Source organism: Sitophilus oryzae, unplaced genomic scaffold (assembly GCF_002938485.1).
Source record: "Sitophilus oryzae breed Bouriz unplaced genomic scaffold, Soryzae_2.0 scaffold_1059_pilon_pilon, whole genome shotgun sequence".
Lineage (NCBI taxonomy): Eukaryota > Metazoa > Arthropoda > Insecta > Coleoptera > Curculionidae > Sitophilus > Sitophilus oryzae.
The window spans coordinates 3,792,390-3,814,470 of NW_022145681.1; positions in this window are offsets into that span (position 1 = coordinate 3,792,390).

Below are 22,081 nucleotides of genomic sequence, written 5' to 3' on the forward strand. Positions count from 1 at the left end.
TAATTCATGTTTATGAATTATTGTCAGAACTTATAGTTTTATAAGGTAGGTAAATCGTGGATGAACATCTGGGATTTGCAAAAAGAAAGAAAATTTATTCTTCTTCTTACAGTGCCATAATCTATACAGAGCGTCGGCTACCTCTCGCATGTACTTGTGATGTGTGTCATCAGTGTTTCGCAGGTACACGGGACCTACAGTTTATCGCCGAATCCGAACGGCACTATTTGAGAGGCTGTAAAAGGCAAATATACTCAAGGTGGTTTGCCATTGCCTTCTTTGAGGTGGCGGCTCGCTGGTCGGTCTATTTAGATAACTCAATATTTTTATTTAAATAAATAAAATGACCACACTGTACAGTACCATCCCATCTCTCGCACCGCAGATCGACACACTACTGCTTGCGCTAAGACCGCGGCCGGCCACCGCTGAAAATTGATTAATAAAAGGAAATAAGAAAGATGAACTGGATTAGATAAACAATGCAACTCAATAAGGATTTAATACATTATATTCTATTTCTACTGTATAGTTTGCACCATACGATAAAAAAAACGGGATCAGCGATTGCTGTGAAATGAAGATGCTGTCATTGTTAATCAAAACCAGGTAAAATTATATGGGAAATGTCCTCGATCGTCATTTCCACGCCAACTGGACGCCTTTTTTTAGATCATCCTGTACTAGGGTGCATTCTGTCTGATTCTTTTTCTACTAAGTTTAGTAAGCATAGATAATCTAAATATAAATGTCATGGATTGGCTGCAGTTGGTGTTTAAAACAATAGGTAAAGTACATAGTAGAATCTCTATAAAATAAAAAGGATATTTTTATTTATATATTTAGAAGGCATTACACATATTTGGTGATTGAATTGAAGATTCATATAGGTACTTTTATTATATAATACTATTATTTATATACTATTAATATGTTATATAATACTTTTTTTTCAATAAATATTAGGTTAATTATGCTTTTGAATAATAGCGATAAATGTAAATATCTAACAGAAGTATAATCTAATTTGGTCTTTTCTCCTGTTAAATGTATGAACACTATTTAACTCAAGGCATTTAGTTTGTATTTTCTTTAAGATTAATTGAAGGTGAAACGCTCAGAGGCATGCGTAGGTGGGATATATTTTATTCTTATCTGACAAAATATCTAAATCGTACAAAATTAGTTAAAAAGTGTTAACATAACATACCACGATATTTTTATGGTCAATATAATTTGTTTATTTCTGTTAAACTAATAGGGTGTTACAGTATGATAGAGACCAGCTTATGTTTTACATATTTTAATTAAACTTAAAATTTAGGCAACCGGTAGCTTAGAGGTAGAGTTCTTCTACGTTTGTAAAAGTTGTAGGTTCAAATTTCTGTAGTCGGCATTGCATCAGCCAGTATTCCAGTATTTAAAAAAAATTGGATACCTTGATCGACTAAATCATGTAGAATGTAGAACGAGTGGGAGGGGGGTTAATCACTGCGACCTACAGATCTATTGTGCCCCCTTTCTTGAATTATCACTAACATCATACAGTCCCAAAAGCCAGTATCTGGGACGGTTTTATAGAGAGTAATTCTCCATCTCCAATATCAGTTGTACCGGCACGAATGGTTGTCGTTTCGGCACGCTCAGTGATGAGGTGTTCTGGCGTTTCCCCATTTTCCCCACAAAATCTGCATTCGCCGTTTTTCCTTAGCTTCAATCTACTGAGGTTTTTATGGAGGAGACAGTGCCCTGTTAAAAACCCCGTGATAATCCGAAGATTGTTTTTGCTTAAATCAAGGTAAGTCTTTGATTTTTCTTGGTCGTAAGGCCTTAGGAAATTTTTCGAGTGTCTTAGACCGTTGAATGATTCCCATTCCAGGTTACGGATGGAGTCTTCCAAGTTCTTCAGTTCCGCTTTTAGTTGCTTTCTGCTTGGAAAGCAGAACGGTTCTGATTCAGTTAGTAGAGTGTTCGCTCCTTTTCTAGCTAGATAATTTGTTTTTTCATTATCTTCTATCCCTTAGTGAGCTGGCACACAGAGTAGTTGCTTTAGTGTTTCCTTTGCCTAATTTATTTAGCTTATCTATGCACTCTAGACATTATGACTCAATCATAAATAATACCATACGAGAATGATCGGAAAAACAGAGTCAGAGATGGCTTGGAAATTAATATCGCTGTTAATTTATATGCAAAATTATGTGGGTAATGGGTCGTCATTTCAAAACCAACTAAACGCAGTTTTTTTGATCACACGGTATAATCTGAAATGACGCATTATAGACCTATTGAAGGATATACTTCACTACACAGGCTTATACCTACTTCAAGATATCGAAAAAAATATATGAAAACAATTGTCCAAATTTACTTGCTTAAAGTATGTGCTTTTTATGTGTATGGCTTTTTATCTTTTCATACTTTATTTAAACGATTCCTAGACATTATGAAATTATTTAAGCGACATTGATATCAAAAATACTTATAAACTCTCCTGTATACAAAGTCTGCATATACATATGCGTTCGTAAGTCGTTTTTATAGTCTCTAAAATTACGAAATGTGACCGGTTGTCGAGAGGACGAGATTGTCGCTGTCAGGCTGTTCTGCGTGGGCCTCCAAGTGGTCTCGAAACTGGGTCAATTTAGTCTCGCAGCGCCGACGGATTTGTCGGTGAAAAACCGATTCTTTCAGTGAAAAATTATTTAAATTTTATATAATAAAGTACGAAGAAATACTTTTGGATTTTGGTTACAGTCTCTGGAGAGACTGCACCTCGGAGGTTTGAGCTAAAGTCACGCACATTATATGACACAATACGAAGAAATGCCTTTAGATTTTGGTTACTGCCTCCAGAGAGAAGCGCCTCCGATGTTTTGAATATTTTAGGTTTCGTTAGTTTGCTTGGAAGTCTCTCTTCTAAACTAGCTGCATCCACATACTTGTTCATGTCTAGATATATAAAACAAAGTCAAGTTAGTTACGCACCATTTATACTCAAGCAGAATAATTACTGAAATATCGAAAAAATTCAGGGAAAAAGTTATACAGAAAATTATATTTAAAATAAATTAGGTTTGGAATTCAGCAATTGACAGCTAAATTCGCGGCTTATTTGTAATATTGATGTCCACTGCAATCAATTACTAGTGTTGCAAATCATTGACGTACTAGAAATTATGGAAGAGAAATACGGAAAAACGGAAAATTGTGGAAAATAGCATATTCAAATCCAGAAAGATTTTGAAAAGTGCAAATAAGTGCAAATATTTTCAGACATGGTATGTATATCTCGATATAAGAAACATATTTTCTATATAGAGTTTTTCAAATAAGTCCAAAATAACAGATATATTTTAGTTAGAAAATTAAAAAAACATATTTTTCGCTTAAATTTTGAAAATACTGGATCTTTTCTAGGTTTTCTATCTTGTAAATTTAATCTACTATCTATATTGTAATTTCATGAAGATATTATGTTTTATAACTAAAAATTAAAAAACAATACCACAAATTTTTAAAAAAATTCCAAATTTTCATTTGTTTTTCACAAAAAAACTTCATAAACGTGTTTCTGGGGTCGAAACGTTTACCCCTTAAAATATTTGGACTTATTTAAAACTCACCCTGTATATAGAAAATACCTGAATCGAAATGAAAACAAAAATATAGAGAAAAAATGGAAATAGCTGTCAAATCGATTGGTCTCAATCATTCTACATCATTCTCAATCATCCGTACCATAAGATTGACAAAAAAACTTCTCACTTATTTTCACTACCTTGTTGTCAGCACGAAGTTATAGTTGAATAGTAGTACAGCTAGCCGAGGCATCAATCAATCATCAAAGAAGAGGTTTAAATAAATTTAATATGTGCATCCAGTTGATGCAAGACCAGGATCTCCATTGGTCTTGGTCCTGCACTTTAATAAGTCTTATTTGTTTTTGTCTTAGTCTTGCAGGGTCCAGTCCTGGTGCTTGCTGCACATTCTAGGCAATAAAAACCTAGAATCAATCTCTTATTAGTAAATAATCTTTGTATTTTACATTCAATCAAATTAGTAAATAAAGTGCATTAAACAGTAATTGATATAAATATGGTCTACAGTCACTTACTTTTCAATCTTTTAGTAATACAATTATACCCACAGGTGGACTCTTGGTCATTGTTTTAGTCTTGCAAGGTCCAGTCTTGTTGCTTGCTGCAATTTCTAGGCAATGAAAACCCAGAATCAATCTCTTATTAGGTTTATTTTCAATAAAATTAGCACATAAAGTGCATTAAACTATAATTGATATACATTTTTCAGTTTACCTTCATTTACTTTTGAATATTTTAATAATCTATACTAATATATAAAATCCTTAAGTGACTGACATATTGATTAATCACGATCCTGCTTAAACCACTCAACGTAAGAAGCTCAATTTTGGCATACAGCTTCATTCTAGGGTGTAGAGGTTCGATAAGAAGGGATTTTTCGAAATTCCAGTTCTAAGAGGGTGAAACCACCCCTCAAATATTAAAATATTTTTTATTTAAAAAACGGTCAAGTTTCCGAAAAAACGCTTAAACACGTATATTTTATTTTACTTTTTTACATATTTTAAGGTTTTTTAAAAATGTATACAGGGTGTTTCGAAAAATCTGGTCATTGATTAATCACGATCCAGCTTAAAGCGCTTTACATAAAAAGCTGATTTTTGGAAAACAGATTGACTTTACGGTGTAAGAGGTTCGATAAGAAGGGATTTATTATAAATTTATACAGGGTGTTTCATAAAATATGACCATTGAGTAATCACGATTCTGCTTAAACTGCTTGACGTTTAAAGCTGATTTTTGGCAAACGGATTGACTGAGGGGTGTAGAGGTTCGATAAGGAGGGGTTTCTCGAATCTCAAATTCTAAAAGGGTAAAAACGCCCCTCAAATATTACAATATTTGTTATTTAAAAAACGGTCAGTCTTTCGGGAAAATGCTTGGGCAAGCATAATTTATTTGGTTTAAAAAAGCTTATTTTTGGCAAGCGGATTTTTCGAAAGTCAAATTCCAACGAAATGAAACTACCCCAAAAATATTACCAAGTTATATAATAATATCACCATATTGTTTTTTCTCATGCTGACATAAATGTGAGAAAATTTTATCCAGTTTGTATGTTAATGGAAATTCTTGCTTTGCTTTATCATCACTATTACAAATGATCAATTCGACGTGAACGAAGTCGCTGGTACACGCTAGTACTATTATATACTCAGAGGTGGTTCATAAATACACTCAAATTCAGGAGCTCTTAATCATTTAGAGATACTGATACTTAATACTACAAATTATATATTATATCCTGTATATTTATTCACAATAACACTAATGTATATTTGATATTAATTAAATTTTTAGTTACGTAATCGATTACGATTTTTAAATTCATTGTCGCCAACCATGAACATATTCGGCGCCGTGCTGACTAATTGGAATTTAAATTTCGTGCTGGGGATTTAGGTGGTGGTTCTGCAGTAAAAAATGTCAAGTTGCCGCATTTATTTATTTATTTCCTGACATTGTCATTCGTTTTGACATTTTAGTTTTGTATTACGAGTTTTTGGTTTAAATAAATAGTAATTCTTAAAACTTTAAACTTTAAGCTTAAAAATGGTTACTAGCAGGCCTTGCAGTCGAACATTGTTCTTTTTAGAACCACTTTTAGTGCGAAATGTACAAGTTTGCGAAGCTTAATAGCCGTAAAAAACACGTCGCAAAATTATTGGAATATTTTGAAAGGGAAAGCGGTATAATGACCTTTTATTTCCCTTAAGTGCTGTTAAGGAAGTGAGTTTTGTTGATGTAAATAGTAACTGTTTATATATTTATAATTAATTTATTTTTGTTTCCTAAAATATTTTAAAAGAAAATATATAAAAGTGGGCAACGCTGTGCCGGTCAAGCTTAATCACGGGACTAAATCGCTTTTATTTTTGGTTGTAGTAAAATAATTAGTATTTACATATTTATAAAAATGTGTCAATCTTACAGCTTTTCAACGCAACATATACATTCTCCAATTAAATTAAAAATAAAACGAACATGAAAAATAGTCTTATTTAATTCATATCATCTCGATCTAAAATGGCACGATTTATGTTCCTGATAAAAAAAATGTACTATAAACCCACGTGCCACACTTATACTTGTTTCTTAGGCAACACAGTTATTCAGAAAAAGATGATATCTAGAGTCAGAACTATTTTATACAATGCTACACCGTTAGCCTAAAAAAAAGTGGTAAAATTTTGATACTGTTTCTAATTAGAATTAAATGAATAAATCAGGAATGATTCTTGGTCATTTTGTTTGTCTTTTGATTTCTAACTGTAGAATTTTTGTGCAATCTAAATATACGTCAGCCTGAAGTAAAGTGTTCTCGACGTAGCTAAACAGTATGTGCCAAAAAGTGCATTACAAATGCGAAAAAGAACTTTTCCCAACTAGCATTTTTGAACACATTTTAGGTAATGTTTCTAATAATTGTGTCTCGGTTTCTTGACACAAAATGGAAACGGTATGCCACAAATATATATGACTTTATTACATGTTTCCAATGTGGTGGCACTAGCCGTTTCCTGAAATGTTACGATGCGTAATTAAAACTTCTAAAGGAAATGTTTCGAAACATTTTCTGCAGTTTGTGTCCAACATATTCCTGTTTTCAGCAGCTACTGTTTCTAAATATGAAGAAACAAAGTACCAAACTAAAATAGTCTTTGTCAATGCTTGGATTTCAAAATGAAAATAACCATCAACAATGTCGATGTCCGCCATAATTTTTTTGTCTTATAATAATTGTTTGTAGGTTTTCTCGCACAAAAAATGTCTGGCGCTGTATATACAGGTTTTTATGGGTATGGGGTTTTTATTTTTTTTTTAATTTTTTATTAATATTTAGTTAAAGAATATACTTTCTTGATAATATGACAACATAGGTAGTGGAATAAATTTACAAGAAAGAAAACACAGAAATGGCTGCGAGACATGGAGAGTGACGAAAATATCTATCAACCGCTCACAGGTATTTATCAATCGCTGCTTGAGAAAAATACTAAAAATCACATACAATAATATACAAACCAACAAGAAGTAGGCATTGAAATTCGCAAAAGAAAATGGGGTTGGATAGGTCACACTTTGCAGAAACCTGATGGTAATGTAGCGACATCAGAGTTGGAGTGGAATCCCCAAGGAAGAAGAAAGCAAGGACGACCTGCTCAAACATGGAGACGTTCCATACTGGATGAGCTTTAACAAATAGGGTCAACATGGAAGGAAGAAAAAAAAACTGTCAAAAATAGAACCCGATGAAGAGCTTTATATTAGAGTTAAAAAAATAATATTTAGTTAAAAAATATAATTTCTTGATAATATGACAAAATAGGTAGTGGGGTAAATTTACAAGAAAAAAAAACACAGAATTGATCAAGAATATTCAAATTAAAATATCTTAAAATCAAACTCAAATTAAAATATCTTGGTTATTTTGGTTTTGAAAAACAGCAAAGAGAAAATATGTTTCTTTTATACCAGCCCTGAAAATATTTGCACTTATTTAAGACTCACACTCTTGTATTAAATTGTTTGCTACTCAGCGAGAAATTATTTCAATCAGATCCCATACATAGTAAGGTTTTTAAGTAAATTAAGGAAAGGCTAAATGACTTGAAAATATAAATTTAAATAGTAGCAAAAAAAAAGAAAATATCAAAATGTATTTTACTGGAAGGAATAATGAATTAATTTCAATTCATTTGGATTTTTTAGAGCTTAATATCGGTAGGTCATAAATATAGAATTTTCCCAATATGTAAATAAATCCAAAGGTTAATTGCCTTAAAACTGCATAAAAAATCTATTAAATTTGAAAAAAAATATATCAAAATTGTTTTCTGAGATTTTAAAATCATAGGGTAAAATATACTCTCACACTGCAAGAGATGATAAGAAATATATCGTTCTAAATATTTGTGCAATCTAAATTGGGCAGATATAATATTTATTAAATGGCTTTGTTTCTTGATCCTTGTCTGTTATATCACAGATTGACATTCTCTCTCTTGTTCATGTTTATTACATGAAACGGAAATTTTTCGACGCAAACCATTATATTTATTAGATCGTACGATTATTTTTTTCTTTTACATACTGATCACCATTCACCATCATTACGGAAAAAATATATTACCTTGGATATTACGAATATAAAAAGGCAAACATCGTGTTAGTATTCTTAACAACTGAAAACTTATGAGCCGATTCAGGAAATACTTCAAAACCAATATGGCGTAGAAAGTACGAAGTAGCGAAGGACCGAAAAACAGCACTATATCGAATCCATTAGAATAAAACAGCAGTTGTAGGAAAAATACATCCCAAAAACGCAAATTAATTGCTAAACCAAGATAGGCGATGCCCAATTGTTAAAAAGCAGATAAAGTAATTCACGTCGTTTCTGTGAATGATTCGACCGGTATACGTAGAGCGAACATAAAAAAAACTGTTACATAGCTTAACGAGAAGAATTCCTTTTAGTATTTATCGTTAGGTTCATCGATAAAAAAACTACGCGGCTAATTTCAAATATAAATAAAAGTCAAGAGTGTCTCGGAAAGCTATAATTTTTCATAGGTGGAAGTAAACAAAACAGCGGCCTGTTCGAGCTCTAGCTAGGAGTGTTCAAGGTCCGACCAAGGTAGTCGAGAAAATTTACGCCATGGTACCATAGTAGCAGAACCGACTATTATACAGATTGTCTATTTAATCTAGTATTAAATTATTTACATTTCAATAGATGATAATGTGTTGGCTCACTGGACATTTTTTTAAGAACCCTATAGTGAATATGGAGCTTCCAAATGGGCTTTAGTGAAATCTAATATTTATTTGTTAATTTGATGATGTTATTCACGGTTATTTGATGATGTTAACTGTGGAATTCCAATAAAAATCGACAATACAATTAAGGAAATAGAGAATTTTATATATCTGTGTTTTACAATTTATTAAAATAGATTGGTCCAACAAGAAATAAAACTACGGATACGGATGAGGTTGCTAAATGCTATATAGTAGGATAAACATATAAATAGTTGACAAAATATACTAAATACTAGAAATACAGGTTTCATTAGCACCTCTGTATACGGAAAACCGATACATTATATACAGGGTGTTTCAAAACAAATGCGAAAAACTTTAGGGGGTGATTCCTTGTTCAAAATAAAGGGTAGTTTGCTTTATAAACGTTGGGTCAAAAGTCAACCATTAGGGAGATATCGCGGTACAAAGATGGCGGAAAAATAATGTTTTTATTTTTTATCTTGAAAACGAAAAGAGATAGACTAATGAAATTTTATGGAAGCATTACTGTTATGAAAACACACTTTCAGGTAATTTTTTTACTTTTTTAAAATGAGTGGAAGGGGTTGAAATAAACTACCCCTATCATTCTTGTTAACAAAATTTAAAGAAAAATCTCATCAAACACATGCAAATGCTTTAATTTGGATAGTTTAGTGTGTTTAGAAACTTTTTTACCTCTTGTGTTTTTTTGATAAAACTCACCGATTGGAAATTAAAAAATAAAATGTAAAGCATTACATGTCAGGACAAAATTTTTTTTAGATTAAGAATCTAGTGATAATAACGATAATAATAATCATTTAGATAATAACGTATTGCAGTAGAGTAATGTCAAATAAAATAATATTAGGAACATCCTAAAAAGTAACAGCGGCCGACTAGATTTTTTCCTAAAAAAATTACAGCAGCCCACTAGATTCTTTATCAGAAAATGTTTTTTGTCCTGACATGTAATACTTTACATTTTATTTTTTAATTTCAAATCGGTGAGTTTTATCAAAAAAATACAAGAGAAAAAGTTTCTAAACAAAAACTATCAAATTAATTTTTGCATGTATTTGATAAGATTTTTCTTAAATTTCGTTAACAAATGATAGGGGAAATTTATTGCAACCCCTCCACTCATTTTAAAATGAAAAGTGAAAAATTACCAGAGGGTGTGTTTTCATAACAGTAATGCTTCCATTTATTATCTATCTCTTTTCGTTTTCAAGATAAAAAATAAAAACATTATTTTTCCGCCATCTTTGTACCGCAATATCTCCCTAATGGTTGACTTTTGACCCAACGTTTATGAAGCAAACTACCCTTTATTTTGAACAAGGAATCACCCCCTGAAGTTTTTCGCATTTGTTTTGAAACACCCTGTATATTACCGATTTTGCGTCTCAACGTCCACAGATTTCTGTTTGTCCAATCTTCTTCCTGAAGGCCCCTTGAATTCATAGCGTCAACTACGCCCTGCTTCCATCTCCGAGGTGGTCTTCCACGTTTCCGCCTTTCGCTTGGTATCCACGAATGAATTCTTTTAGGCCATCGGTTATCATCCATTCGTTGGAGGTGTCCGTACCAACTTAGTATTTTTCTGTGGGTGGCATCGAGGATAGTTTTTTTTCTCCTATAATTTCTCGTATTCTTTGATTTGAGATGATGTTCCAGTCTTGAGATGCGACAACTTCTTCGCCAAAAATCCATTTCAGAAGACAGCAACTTATTTTTCTCTACTTTGTTTAGCTCCCACGTTTCCGAATACCAAATAACCGATACATACAGTGCAATATTTAAGTTCCCAGTCAAACCATCTTGAGGCAATCAAAATAGGGATATAAATAAATCGTTATGCCATAAAGCAAAAATCCTCTGCAGAAACTAAGCTTCCCCTAAGACAGACCCATTGACTCGCCAACCTGAGGAAGATGAACTTTCTCTTTATCTCTCTTGATGGTTTCATATATAAAAGGAACTTCAGAAAAGATCAGGCGAATAGCCAAACCTAGTCTAAGTATAGTCTGGAACTACGCTAAGAACCGTTTCAACAAAAACAACATAAAACATGAAAATAATAAAAAAGATTGCATCTACTAGGTACTCTGAATACGGTGAATTGTATATTGAAGAGACAAAACGTCATCTAAATGTACCTACGACTCAACATAAAATGTATAAAAAGCATACGCAGAGGTGAAACAATAAACTTACTTTACTTTTTCATATCCTACAATTTGTTAGCTTATTAATGGGCTACGTCCAATGCTTCCTATTTAACCAGCCATAAATCGTCGTGAGTTGGTAACATAATATGTGGAAGCAGGCAGAGCATTGAAAAAGATGTTTCATGTACTAAAATTTTGCCATTTCTATCTAGCAAACCCAAGGGGCCACCCTAGTTCTGATACGGTTAAGCATTCTCCAGGTTTTTCAGTCGTCAGAAACACTGTTTGGGGTGTCCTCTCTAAGTGGGTAGTGGGAGGGGGGTTCATCCTTGGCGCGACTTAGGAAACAGCACCTGGATTTAAGTCTGTTTGGGTCGCACTGTTGGCTGAATATTGAGTGACGAACACCAAAGTTTTGTTTCAGCGTCTCAGTATGTTCATATTGTTCATGGGCTTTTCTGCGTTAAGTGGGGGCTTTAAAACCTGCGGCCTTGTGAAGATTTTGTATGGGAATGAGTTTCAGACAACCTATCACTATTCTGCATGTTTCATTCAAGCTAATGTTTACCTTTTTCGCATGGGCAAATCTACATCACACTGGGCAGGCCAATAAGGCAGTTGAAAAACATAGAGCTTGAGCAGAAGTTCTGACCACGAAAGGTTTGGCTCCCCATTTGCTATTTGTCTGATGTCGTCAAACCCTTAGCTTTTAACTGTGATTATCAGGTCATCTGCATATGCAAATGTTCTAGTATTTTCTGGAATTGGTTGGTCGTTTGTTGAAAAGAATGCTGAAAAGAATTGGCGCCAGCCTAACAATGTACCGAAACAATGAAGTCTGGAATAGCAAAAAATGAGTTATGTACCGAATTGTCTTTACAAGCGGAAAAGCTTTTTTATTATTGACATTTTGAGTAAAATGCATTCGTCATAAAAATGTTTGCTTGTTCTAAAACAATTAACCTCGTTTATACTTTTCCAAATTTCCGTACCCTTTTAGAGAAAATTAAATAAAAACATACTGATCACCATTCACCATCCTATGCTTGCAAAAAACATGAAATTGTCGTTGATTTTTTTCTAAGTTCTATAAATCAAAAGTAGTTTCTATGATAATATAATTTAGATTTCATTCTTTAATTGATAGTTATTATTAATTTTGATTAATGTTATATTTTTTGCTGTTGTTAAAGATACCAATTTTCCGATCTATTATCACCTTTTCTCTAGCATTGAACTAAATAAATTTTGTGCCTCTTTAACATTTTAAAACATCAAAAAATATGACGCTAATTAAAATTCTATCAATAAAAACCCATCAAAGAATGAAATCGAAATTATGTTACCATAGAAACGCGTTTTGAATTTTGGGACTTTTGGGAAAAAATCAACTATATTTTCGTGTTTTTTTAATTATCTCTAAATAAGAGTATGGAAATTTGGAAAAGTATAAACGAGATTAACCATTTTAGAACAAGCAAGAATTTTTTATGAAAAATGCATTTTTCTCAAAATATCAATAATAAAAAAGTTTTTCCTCTTGTAAAGATAAACCGGGGACATAATGTATATGCGGAAACAAAGGGTATCTTATTTTATTGGGATAGAAGAATTAAGCTGATTGTTTAAGTATTTTCCGTTTGTTTAGCGATGACTTTCCGAAGACGCATATGTCAAAAACTTATTTTTTTTGCTAAAAATATCTGGTAAATTTGGTTATTAATTTTACTCCCATCAGGTGATGCTTGATAATTACTAATTAAATTGTGTTCTAGCTCTTGCGCCAAAGGTTTTACAAACTTATTTGATTGGTTTTGACTCTGGGTGCTTTTCCAGTATGACTTCATTTTATCTTTTCTCTAAATATACCAAATTAAGTTGTTTCATATATAGGTACTAAGCCATTTAATACATAAACCTGTTGTATTTTTGACGTACTGGTTAACTGAAATAATTTTAAATTATATTCCAGAGATTACAACCACAAAACAGAACTATTTGAAGCCATTATGGCGCAGTTTCATTATCCTTTCACGTAATAATCATTTATTTATAATTTAACACATAACTATACGAAAATCAAATAAACTTAAATTATCGACGTACCTGTTATTTATCTAGCGTTCTTAGATAACCTACCATAAGGATATAAACAGTACCATTATCTAAAGAAACTTAATTATCTAACTACTGTAGGAGCACAAAGTAAATACACGCTGCAGATTTCCGCTAAAACAAAACCTAATAATTACGAAGAAATGCAATAAGTGTATAAGTGCATTTCATATAGAAAGTGAGAAATACTTATTCATGCTAATAGCACCATTTTACATAAATAAAACGAGAAATAAACTTGTTACTGTTGCAGATATCTTGCTAGGCGATTAATTGTTTACATTCCAATATTTGTCTTGAATTAATATATTAACGCTGCAAATATTAAAATATATTTATTATTCATTCATGCTGTTCAGTGCGTTAAATTAAATTATGCTTTTTTCAATAATAGTTTTATTCTTCTTTCGATAACTAGTTTCGATATCACCACAGTATTTAACATAATTATGAAATATAATTTAATAAAAAGTATTTTATTATTTTTTGTATTTCTATCTCTAAACTTTAGTACTTTTTTAGCCAGCAATAAAGTGGGTCTCAAAATGAATTTAGCAAAAACTAAAGTAATGTACACACACTGTAACACTGTAGTAGAAGAATTATATATTTAGGACAATTAATACACAGCTCGGGATTTCTACTACCAAAAATCAACAGAAGAATTAAGTTAAACATAGAGTACTTATGGAAGAAATTAAATTATATTCAAATTTAGAATGCCACTTTATCTGAAAAAGAAAATATTTGACCAATGTGTACTACCAGTCATAACCTATGCATGCAAAACCTGGACACTTAAAACGGACATTATAAAGAAACTGCAGGTCGCACAACGCTCAATGGAACGAAATATGCTGGAAATAACCAAGAAAGATCGTAAAAGAATAGAGTGATACGGCAAAAGACGCAGATAATATGTAGATGTCATCCACAGAGTCAAATCCCTCAAGTGGCAATGGGCAAGATACCTGGCAAGAAGGACAGACAACAGACGGACTACAGAAATTACAGCATGGTACCCACGAGGAATTAAGAGACCTAGAAGAATGGGGCCATAACATTAAGAAATTAGCAGGGATAACTTGGGCTCGCATACCCAACAATAGACAACAACGGGCCCAACTACAAAGAGAGTATCTAAATATGTGGGGGAGGCTACACCATAATTGGAAATGGTTGAATAAGCAGAAAATGGTGATGATGATAAAAAGTAAATTATTTAGCAGTCTTTTTAGAACTAAGTTAGAGAAAAAACGTAAGGCGACAGAGATCCCTAATCTAGTCGAAGGGACAACAGCGAACCGCAGTGCTCCATACTCAACAAGGTCGAATTCAAAGAGCTCGCCTCTACAAAAAAACCCTTAATCGACAAATACTTTAAAGTAATTATTTTGTTTTCTTTATATTTTTCGTATATTTTGTCTGTCTAACTGTCTAATTTAAAATGAAGAAGTGAACTTATTTCTTTTTTGATTCTTATCGTAATATCGTGTTGTATTTACAGTTTTTTATATTTATATTCCCTTTCTATCATTAATCTTTATCGAATATCGTATATAGATGCATCTCAGACTTGCCCATGTAAACACCAGATCTTTATTGCCAAATTTTGAATCTTACCAGAGTCATTTAGGACTATGACATTGTAGGGGTGACGGAGGCTTGGTTGCGACCGGAAATTAATGACGCTGTTGTGGATATCAACGGTTATAATTTTTTTAGTCAAGTACGTGTGGATCGTCGGGGAGGTGGGATTGGTTTATATGTTAGACAATATTTTCAGAGTGAAATAATAACTTCATTTTCGGTTGATTACTTGGAGTGCATCTGGGCAAAAATTAAAATCAATAATTGTGAGATTTTGCTGGGCATAATTTACCGCCCCCCGAATACAAGTACTGCCGAATTTTTTAATCATATGGAAGATTTGTTGTCGACTTTTTACTCTATATACAGGGTGGCGCCTCTCATACGCCGCGGAAGCTCCAAGGAGAACGGCAGTTTATATCGAAATTAAATTTTGGCAACACATGTAGGTTAATTCAGAGCACATTTTAAAAAGATATAGAGTTCTACAGGGTGTCCCCAAAAAAAGTTACACATCAAAGTTGTGTTTTTTCTAATGGAACACCCTATATATTAATTGATTTTTGGATTCTAGGAAAAAAATAAAGGTGAGTTTTATTAAAGAAGCATATACCTAAAGTCTAAGGATCTTGACATATTTCTCATTTTGTGAAAATGAAGAGTAAATTTTAAATGTCGACAGCTACCTAAATTTTAGTTGACCTTGTACAGCCTGATATTTAATTACAGTAACCATTGTATATTAAACTAAATTAAAATTTGACCCGAAAAGTTATACAGGGTGAGACAAAATCAATATGGAACATTAGTCACATTTAAAAGCAAGTTACTCCTTTATTATAAATGGAGCACCTGGTATATTATTCCGGTGTTCAATGGGGAATTTATATATCTTCAAAATATTATTAAGGTTGCCTACCCCTCAGACAAAGATTTTCCTCGATATTTTAATTTTTATGATTTTGCGTCAGTAGATCTTTATTATTTGAAAAAATCTAGGTGGCTGTGATATACCTTTTGTTAATTTAACAAAAAATAAAGATTGTAGAGTAAAATACTCAAATATATGAGTATAATATAATAAAAAATACACGTTTAAAACATATTTTAATTATTACAGAATTAAAACTAGATATAAACCTATAATTATGTGACAAAAATTAGCTAGATGAAATCAAATGCTCAAAATGCTTCCTTTCCTGTTGACTGCATAAATGATTGTCTTTTCAAAAGGATCTTTTCATTTTAAAAGGCATTATGTGGAGTTCTACCTCGAAAAGCAGCTACAATAATTTCTCTCATGTTGTCGACAATAGTTGGTCGAGTTTTGTAAACACTGTTTTTAACATATCCCCATAAAAACACCCAGACTAGATAAAATCAGGAGCATTTAAGTATTCTATTAATTGGTGAATGCGCACTGCATTCACTAACTAATAGAATCATATCAATTCTTTCTGATGTAGGATAAGTTTGCATTTTCGGCAAATTTCTGAGAATTTTTTTTGTTTTAACTGACACAAGATGATAATTAGTTGTTAAAGTTGGACTAATTAGACAGCTATGTTGGAGTAACGTTAGACATATCACAGCCACTTAGATTTTGTCAAATAATAAAGACCTACTCAGGTCAAATCATGTAAATGAAAATATCTAGGAAAATCTTTGTTTGAGGGGTAGGCAACCTTAATAGTATTTTGATGAGACATGAATTCTCCATTGAATATCAGAATAATATACTGGGTGTCCCATTTAAAATAAAAGAGTAACATAATTCTGAAGGTGACCAATATTCAAAATTAATTTTGTCTCACCCTGTATAACTTTTTGGATCAAGTTTTAATTTGATTTAAAGTACAATAGTTAATTTAACTACGTATTAGGTTATACCGAGTATATTCCAATTTAGGTAGCTTTTTTTGTAATTTAAAAATTATTCTTTATTTTTAGAAAATGTTAAATATGTCAAAAACCTTACATTTTAGTCACATACTTCTCTTATAAAAATCACCTTTAATTTTCTCCCAGAATCCGAAAATCAATTAATATATAAATTACAAAAAACATAACTTTGATATGTAACTTTTTTTGGGGATACCCTGTAGAACTCTCTATATTTTTAAAAAGTGCTCTGATTTAACCTACATATGCTCACAAAATTTCATTTCAATACAAACTATCGTTCCCCTTGGAGCCTCCGCGGCGTATGAGAAGCGCCACCCTGTACAATAATATAATATGCATGGGAGATTTTAACATAAATATGCTCAATCGGGAGGATAATATGTATCTGCAATTGGAGTCTGTTTTTGCTGCTTTTGATTTGTCTCAAATTATTACTGAGCCGACACGTATTTCACAGTTTTCGTCGGCACTAATAGATCTTATTTTTACTAATATGGAGAATGATTCGGGTGTCACTGACCCTAACATTGCGGACCATTTTTTAATCTATATTACAATTCAGTTGAAAGCAACTGCTACTGAACTTACTAGCTTTTTATATAGATCTTTAAGAAATATTAATATGCAATTATTTTTGAACGACCTCGAGCAGTCTCAGTTGTATGAAATAATCTATACAAATACTATTGATGAAAAAATACATTGTCTTAATTTTACCCTTTTAGAATTATTTAATAAACACGCACCAATTAAACAGTTTAAAAAAAAGAATGGTCAAAGTTATGCTCCATGGATAACTGAGAATGTGAAAACTATGCAGAAATTACGAAATAAAAGCCTAAAAAGATATAAAACTACAAAAAATCCTTCTCATTATCAATACTACAAAGAGCTAAGGAATTATACAACAAACGCAATAAGAACTGAGAAAAGATTTATTTAAGAACAAAATTTACTAATTGTACTTACAGAGAAAAATGGGAGGAACTTAGGAAACTTAATTTAATAAAACAACGTAATAACACACTGCCTGTTGGCCTAAATAATCCTCACGAAATCAATGATTTTTTTGTAAACTCTGTCTCTAGTAATGTGAATCCAAATAACGAAATTTTAAATATGTATAAGAATCCTTCAATGAAAAAAATACATGATAATTTTGAATTCACCTTAACAGATGAGGCTGAAGTTAGTCATATTATAAATAAAATAAAATCAAAAGCAACAGGCAGTGATCAAATTAATATATCCATGATTAGTCTTGCGACTCCATTCATAATTCCAGTAATCACAAATATATTAATGAATGTATTTTAAGAAATTATTTTCCTTCGGCTTGGAAAAAAGCGCAAATTATTCCTCTAGCCAAAGTAAAAAATCCAAAATGTTACAATGATCTAAGATGCATTAGTATTCTACCAACGCTCTCTAAAATAATGGAAAAAATTTTAGAAAAGCAAATTATAGGGTTTTTGGATAAACATAGCATACTTCCACCGACACAGTCGGGCTTTAGAACTAGTCATAGCTGTGAAACTGCATTAGCTCATATAACTGATGATATTATTGCATCTGCGGATAATAGTAAAATAAGTATTTTAGCGTCTTTGGACTTTAGCAAGGCATTTGATATGATTAATTATAACATTCTTTGCTCTATTTTGCACCACATAGGTTTTGGTAACAAAGCTGTGGCGTTAATGAATTCTTATCTGACAGATCGATCTCAGCAAGTTGTATACCAACAGCACCATTCGCGGTCTTTGAGTAAAACTGTGGGAGTACCTCATGGTAGTATCCTAGGACCCTTACTATATACAATTTACTCGTGTAAATTTTATGAGACATTGGATCATTGTAGCTCCCACTTTTATGCAGATGATAGCCAATTATACTATTCATTTGCGGAACATGAAATTGCCGAAGCAGAAGTTAAAATTAATAGTGATTTAACGAAGTTTTATAAAGTAGAGATCATTTATTAAAATTAAATCCCGAAAAGTCTTGCGTTTTAGTGTTTGGTAATCATACTCAGACTGAAAATATTAAGAAAAATTTAAAGATTAAACTGAATAATGTAACATTAAATATAAATTCAATAAGTAAAGTTTTGGGTTTAGTGATTGACTCCAGACTTCGTTTCAAAGAACATTTAACACAAAAACTCAAGTCTGCTTATGGGAATGTAAAATTTATATATAGCCATAGACAATACCTGCCAATCGATACCAGAAAAATTCTGTGTGAGAGTCTCGTTTTATTGTCTTGATGCATCTGACAGATACAGGCTTCAAAAAGTACAAAACTAATGCCTAAGATTGATATATGGTGTAAGACGGAGAGATCACATAACCCCATCTCTAACTAGGTCAAAGTGGTTGAATATGTATTTTTGTTTATAAGGTTTGGGCAGTTATGATTTACCCATGAGAGGGCTTCTTAAAGTGCCTAGGTATAGAAAAGAAATCTTCAAAAGATCTTATCGATATAATGTAACAAAACTTGTGAATGCCTGCGGTCTTACCATTAATATACAGTCTGTACCAGCCTTTAAGAAGTCTATTAAGCTGGGGCTGTTGCTCCAGCAGTGATGTCGTGATGTTACCTCAGGTGGCGACCTCGTCTTCTCCGTTATTCGGTGCGTGGAAGGGCATGATACTTAAATGGTTCATTTTGTTTTGTTTTGATATGCTATGTATACGATACCCCTTTAGTTACTCATACCTACTCCCTTCTTTCTTTCCTTTTTTCTCTTTAAAACTTGTTAGAAGCTGAATGTCATTCATGATGCCAATTTTGTTTTAATGTAACTTTTTTTAGTAAGTATTATTGTAGTTTTTTAGTATGTTTTTTAGTAATATTGTAGGTTTCAAAAGACTCTCAACTACTGATTGATATGTCTGCACGTAAAGGCCTTTTGTTTAACAACATTTATTTTTGCAGCACAAATACGTATTGTATTTCTATTTTGTTGAACAATAAACTATTTTTTATTATTATTAAGTTAATGTGGAATGTAAAGACATATTCTCTAGTTTGAAAGAAAATCAATTACCATGCCCTCAAGCTATACAAAATTACATACCATAACTAAGTAGTTATGGTATGTTATAATATTACATACCATAACTAAGTAGTTAGCACTTGTAAAAGATCTTACGTATTACTGGATGTATTATTGGGCTTATTAAATATACCACAAGGTGTATTTATTGATATTCTTGTATTTATACTGAAAAGGTACGATTTAGGAGTACGTTATAGGTTTTTGACTTTCCCCTAAATCAATTAATAAAAAAATACGATAATATGATGTCGACTTTATTTGCTGCACTGTATGTCACGATTAAATAATACCCTAAAAAGTATTGCATAAACTGTATTTTTTTTAGCGAATTAGCAATTTAATATCATTGTTATTGATTTATTACTATAATTGTAATAATTATTACATTTCTAATATTTATACAGGGTGTTCCTTAATGATATGCTAATATTTAAAGAGGTGATTCTTGGACCTATTCCAAGAAAGAAAACTTCATATGATTATATATCCTAAACATTTAACTTTTCGGATACGGGGTGGTAAAATATTCTAATTTTGTGGTCAAATTATCTCTAATGTTATATTTGATACACGTCTTGCATGCATCAAAATGCATATTTTAAGATACAATAAAAATTGTTAGGAAGAAATGATTTCTACCGCATCATATTGTCACACCCCATTTTGTGGGTTATGACTAGGGGCATAGCAAATAATAAATACTTCAATTTAACTTAATAATCAATTTAATTAATCTACGAATAATAAAATAATTATAAAACTAAATGTGTACTTACATATTATATTTATGGACGAACATCATCACTGGCTCGGGGGTAGTGTCACAATGAACTTTAATTATTTTATACTTCCTTTCAATCGAATTATTAATTTACGAAATATATTAATATTAAATATGTTATTTTATATATCGAATAATTCCATCCTTGACAATATTTTCAGCGATTTGACCCTGAAATAAACTGATTTTAATTGTTTAGGCAAAAACTATGCATCGGACGAAAAAATCAAGAGTTAAAAATATTTAGAAATGAATAGAGATCTTGAAGATAATTTTTATTTTGGTCTGCCACTTTTTTCTCCAAAATTATTCAATGTAAAACCCATAGATACGGCACTGATTGAAATAAATAAAATTCTTTGTACACCAAAAAAGGCATTTTGATAAATAGAATACGTGTATTAAGTTTCATAAAGATATCTATATTAAAATTAGAGTTATTGTGAAAAAAAATTCTCTGTCTTGTAAACAAGCAGAAGCTATATTTTATCGTACCACGGTAATACAGAGTGATATAATACTAGGTAAATGCCATCAAAACCACACGTCTTCCTAACCAGTAGTATGACTGGAAAAGCCGCATAAAAAGAAATTATAAAAATACCTAATCAGTCAGATATTCATTGCGCAATTATGCGGTTACCTAGAATGTGGATAAAAATAGAACAAAAAAATATACAGTGACTAATAAGAAATCCTGTACATCTAAATATGTTCAGTGTTGATTAAAGGAAGCAATTTATCGAAAATTGTGAATACGATTTTTTTTCAGTTTTACAACCACTAATAAAATAATAATAATAAGAAATAAAATATTAAACGTGAAATATATTTTTAAAATTTGTTATACAGGGTGAGCCACTGAAAACTTACAATGGCTATAATTTTTAAACCAAAAAAGATAAAAAAAAATAAAAAATGCCGTTTCTATAATATCCAGGGGGAATACATATAACGTATTTTTTGAATCACCCCGACCTACACCTAAAGCGGCACCACTACTCACTTGAAAATCTTAAATGGCAACACCCCACTTGTGGCGCTTTTTTGGAAAGCCCATGAAAAATGCTAAACGATGATCATAAGGGTGATAATTTAGGGTGAAATTGAAAAACATTAATGAAAAAAGTGATTTTTTCAGCATAAGTTACAAATTGGGACCCAGCTAAATGAGGTTTTTTTCAAACTACCCCGACCCACCCCTAGGTGCCACCCCCTCACTTCTAACCTCAAGATAGCGATACCCCACTTGTGACACCCCTTTGGAAAGCGTATAAAAAATGCTAAACGACTGTCATAAAAAAGAACGAAAAAAATAGAGCCTAAAAATAAAAAAAAATGTCAAAACTTGTCAAAAACAATAGAATGAATTATTTTTGTATCCATGAACCATTGCGAGACAAAAAATGCTGGTAAAAAGAAATTTATTATAACTCTTAATGAAGACCTCGTACACTTTCAGCAAGATGGAGCCCCTTCGCATTATTCTATTGGCACAAGGCAGTGGTTGGATAAATATTATCCAAGGCAACGGATTGGCAGAAGGGGTCTAATC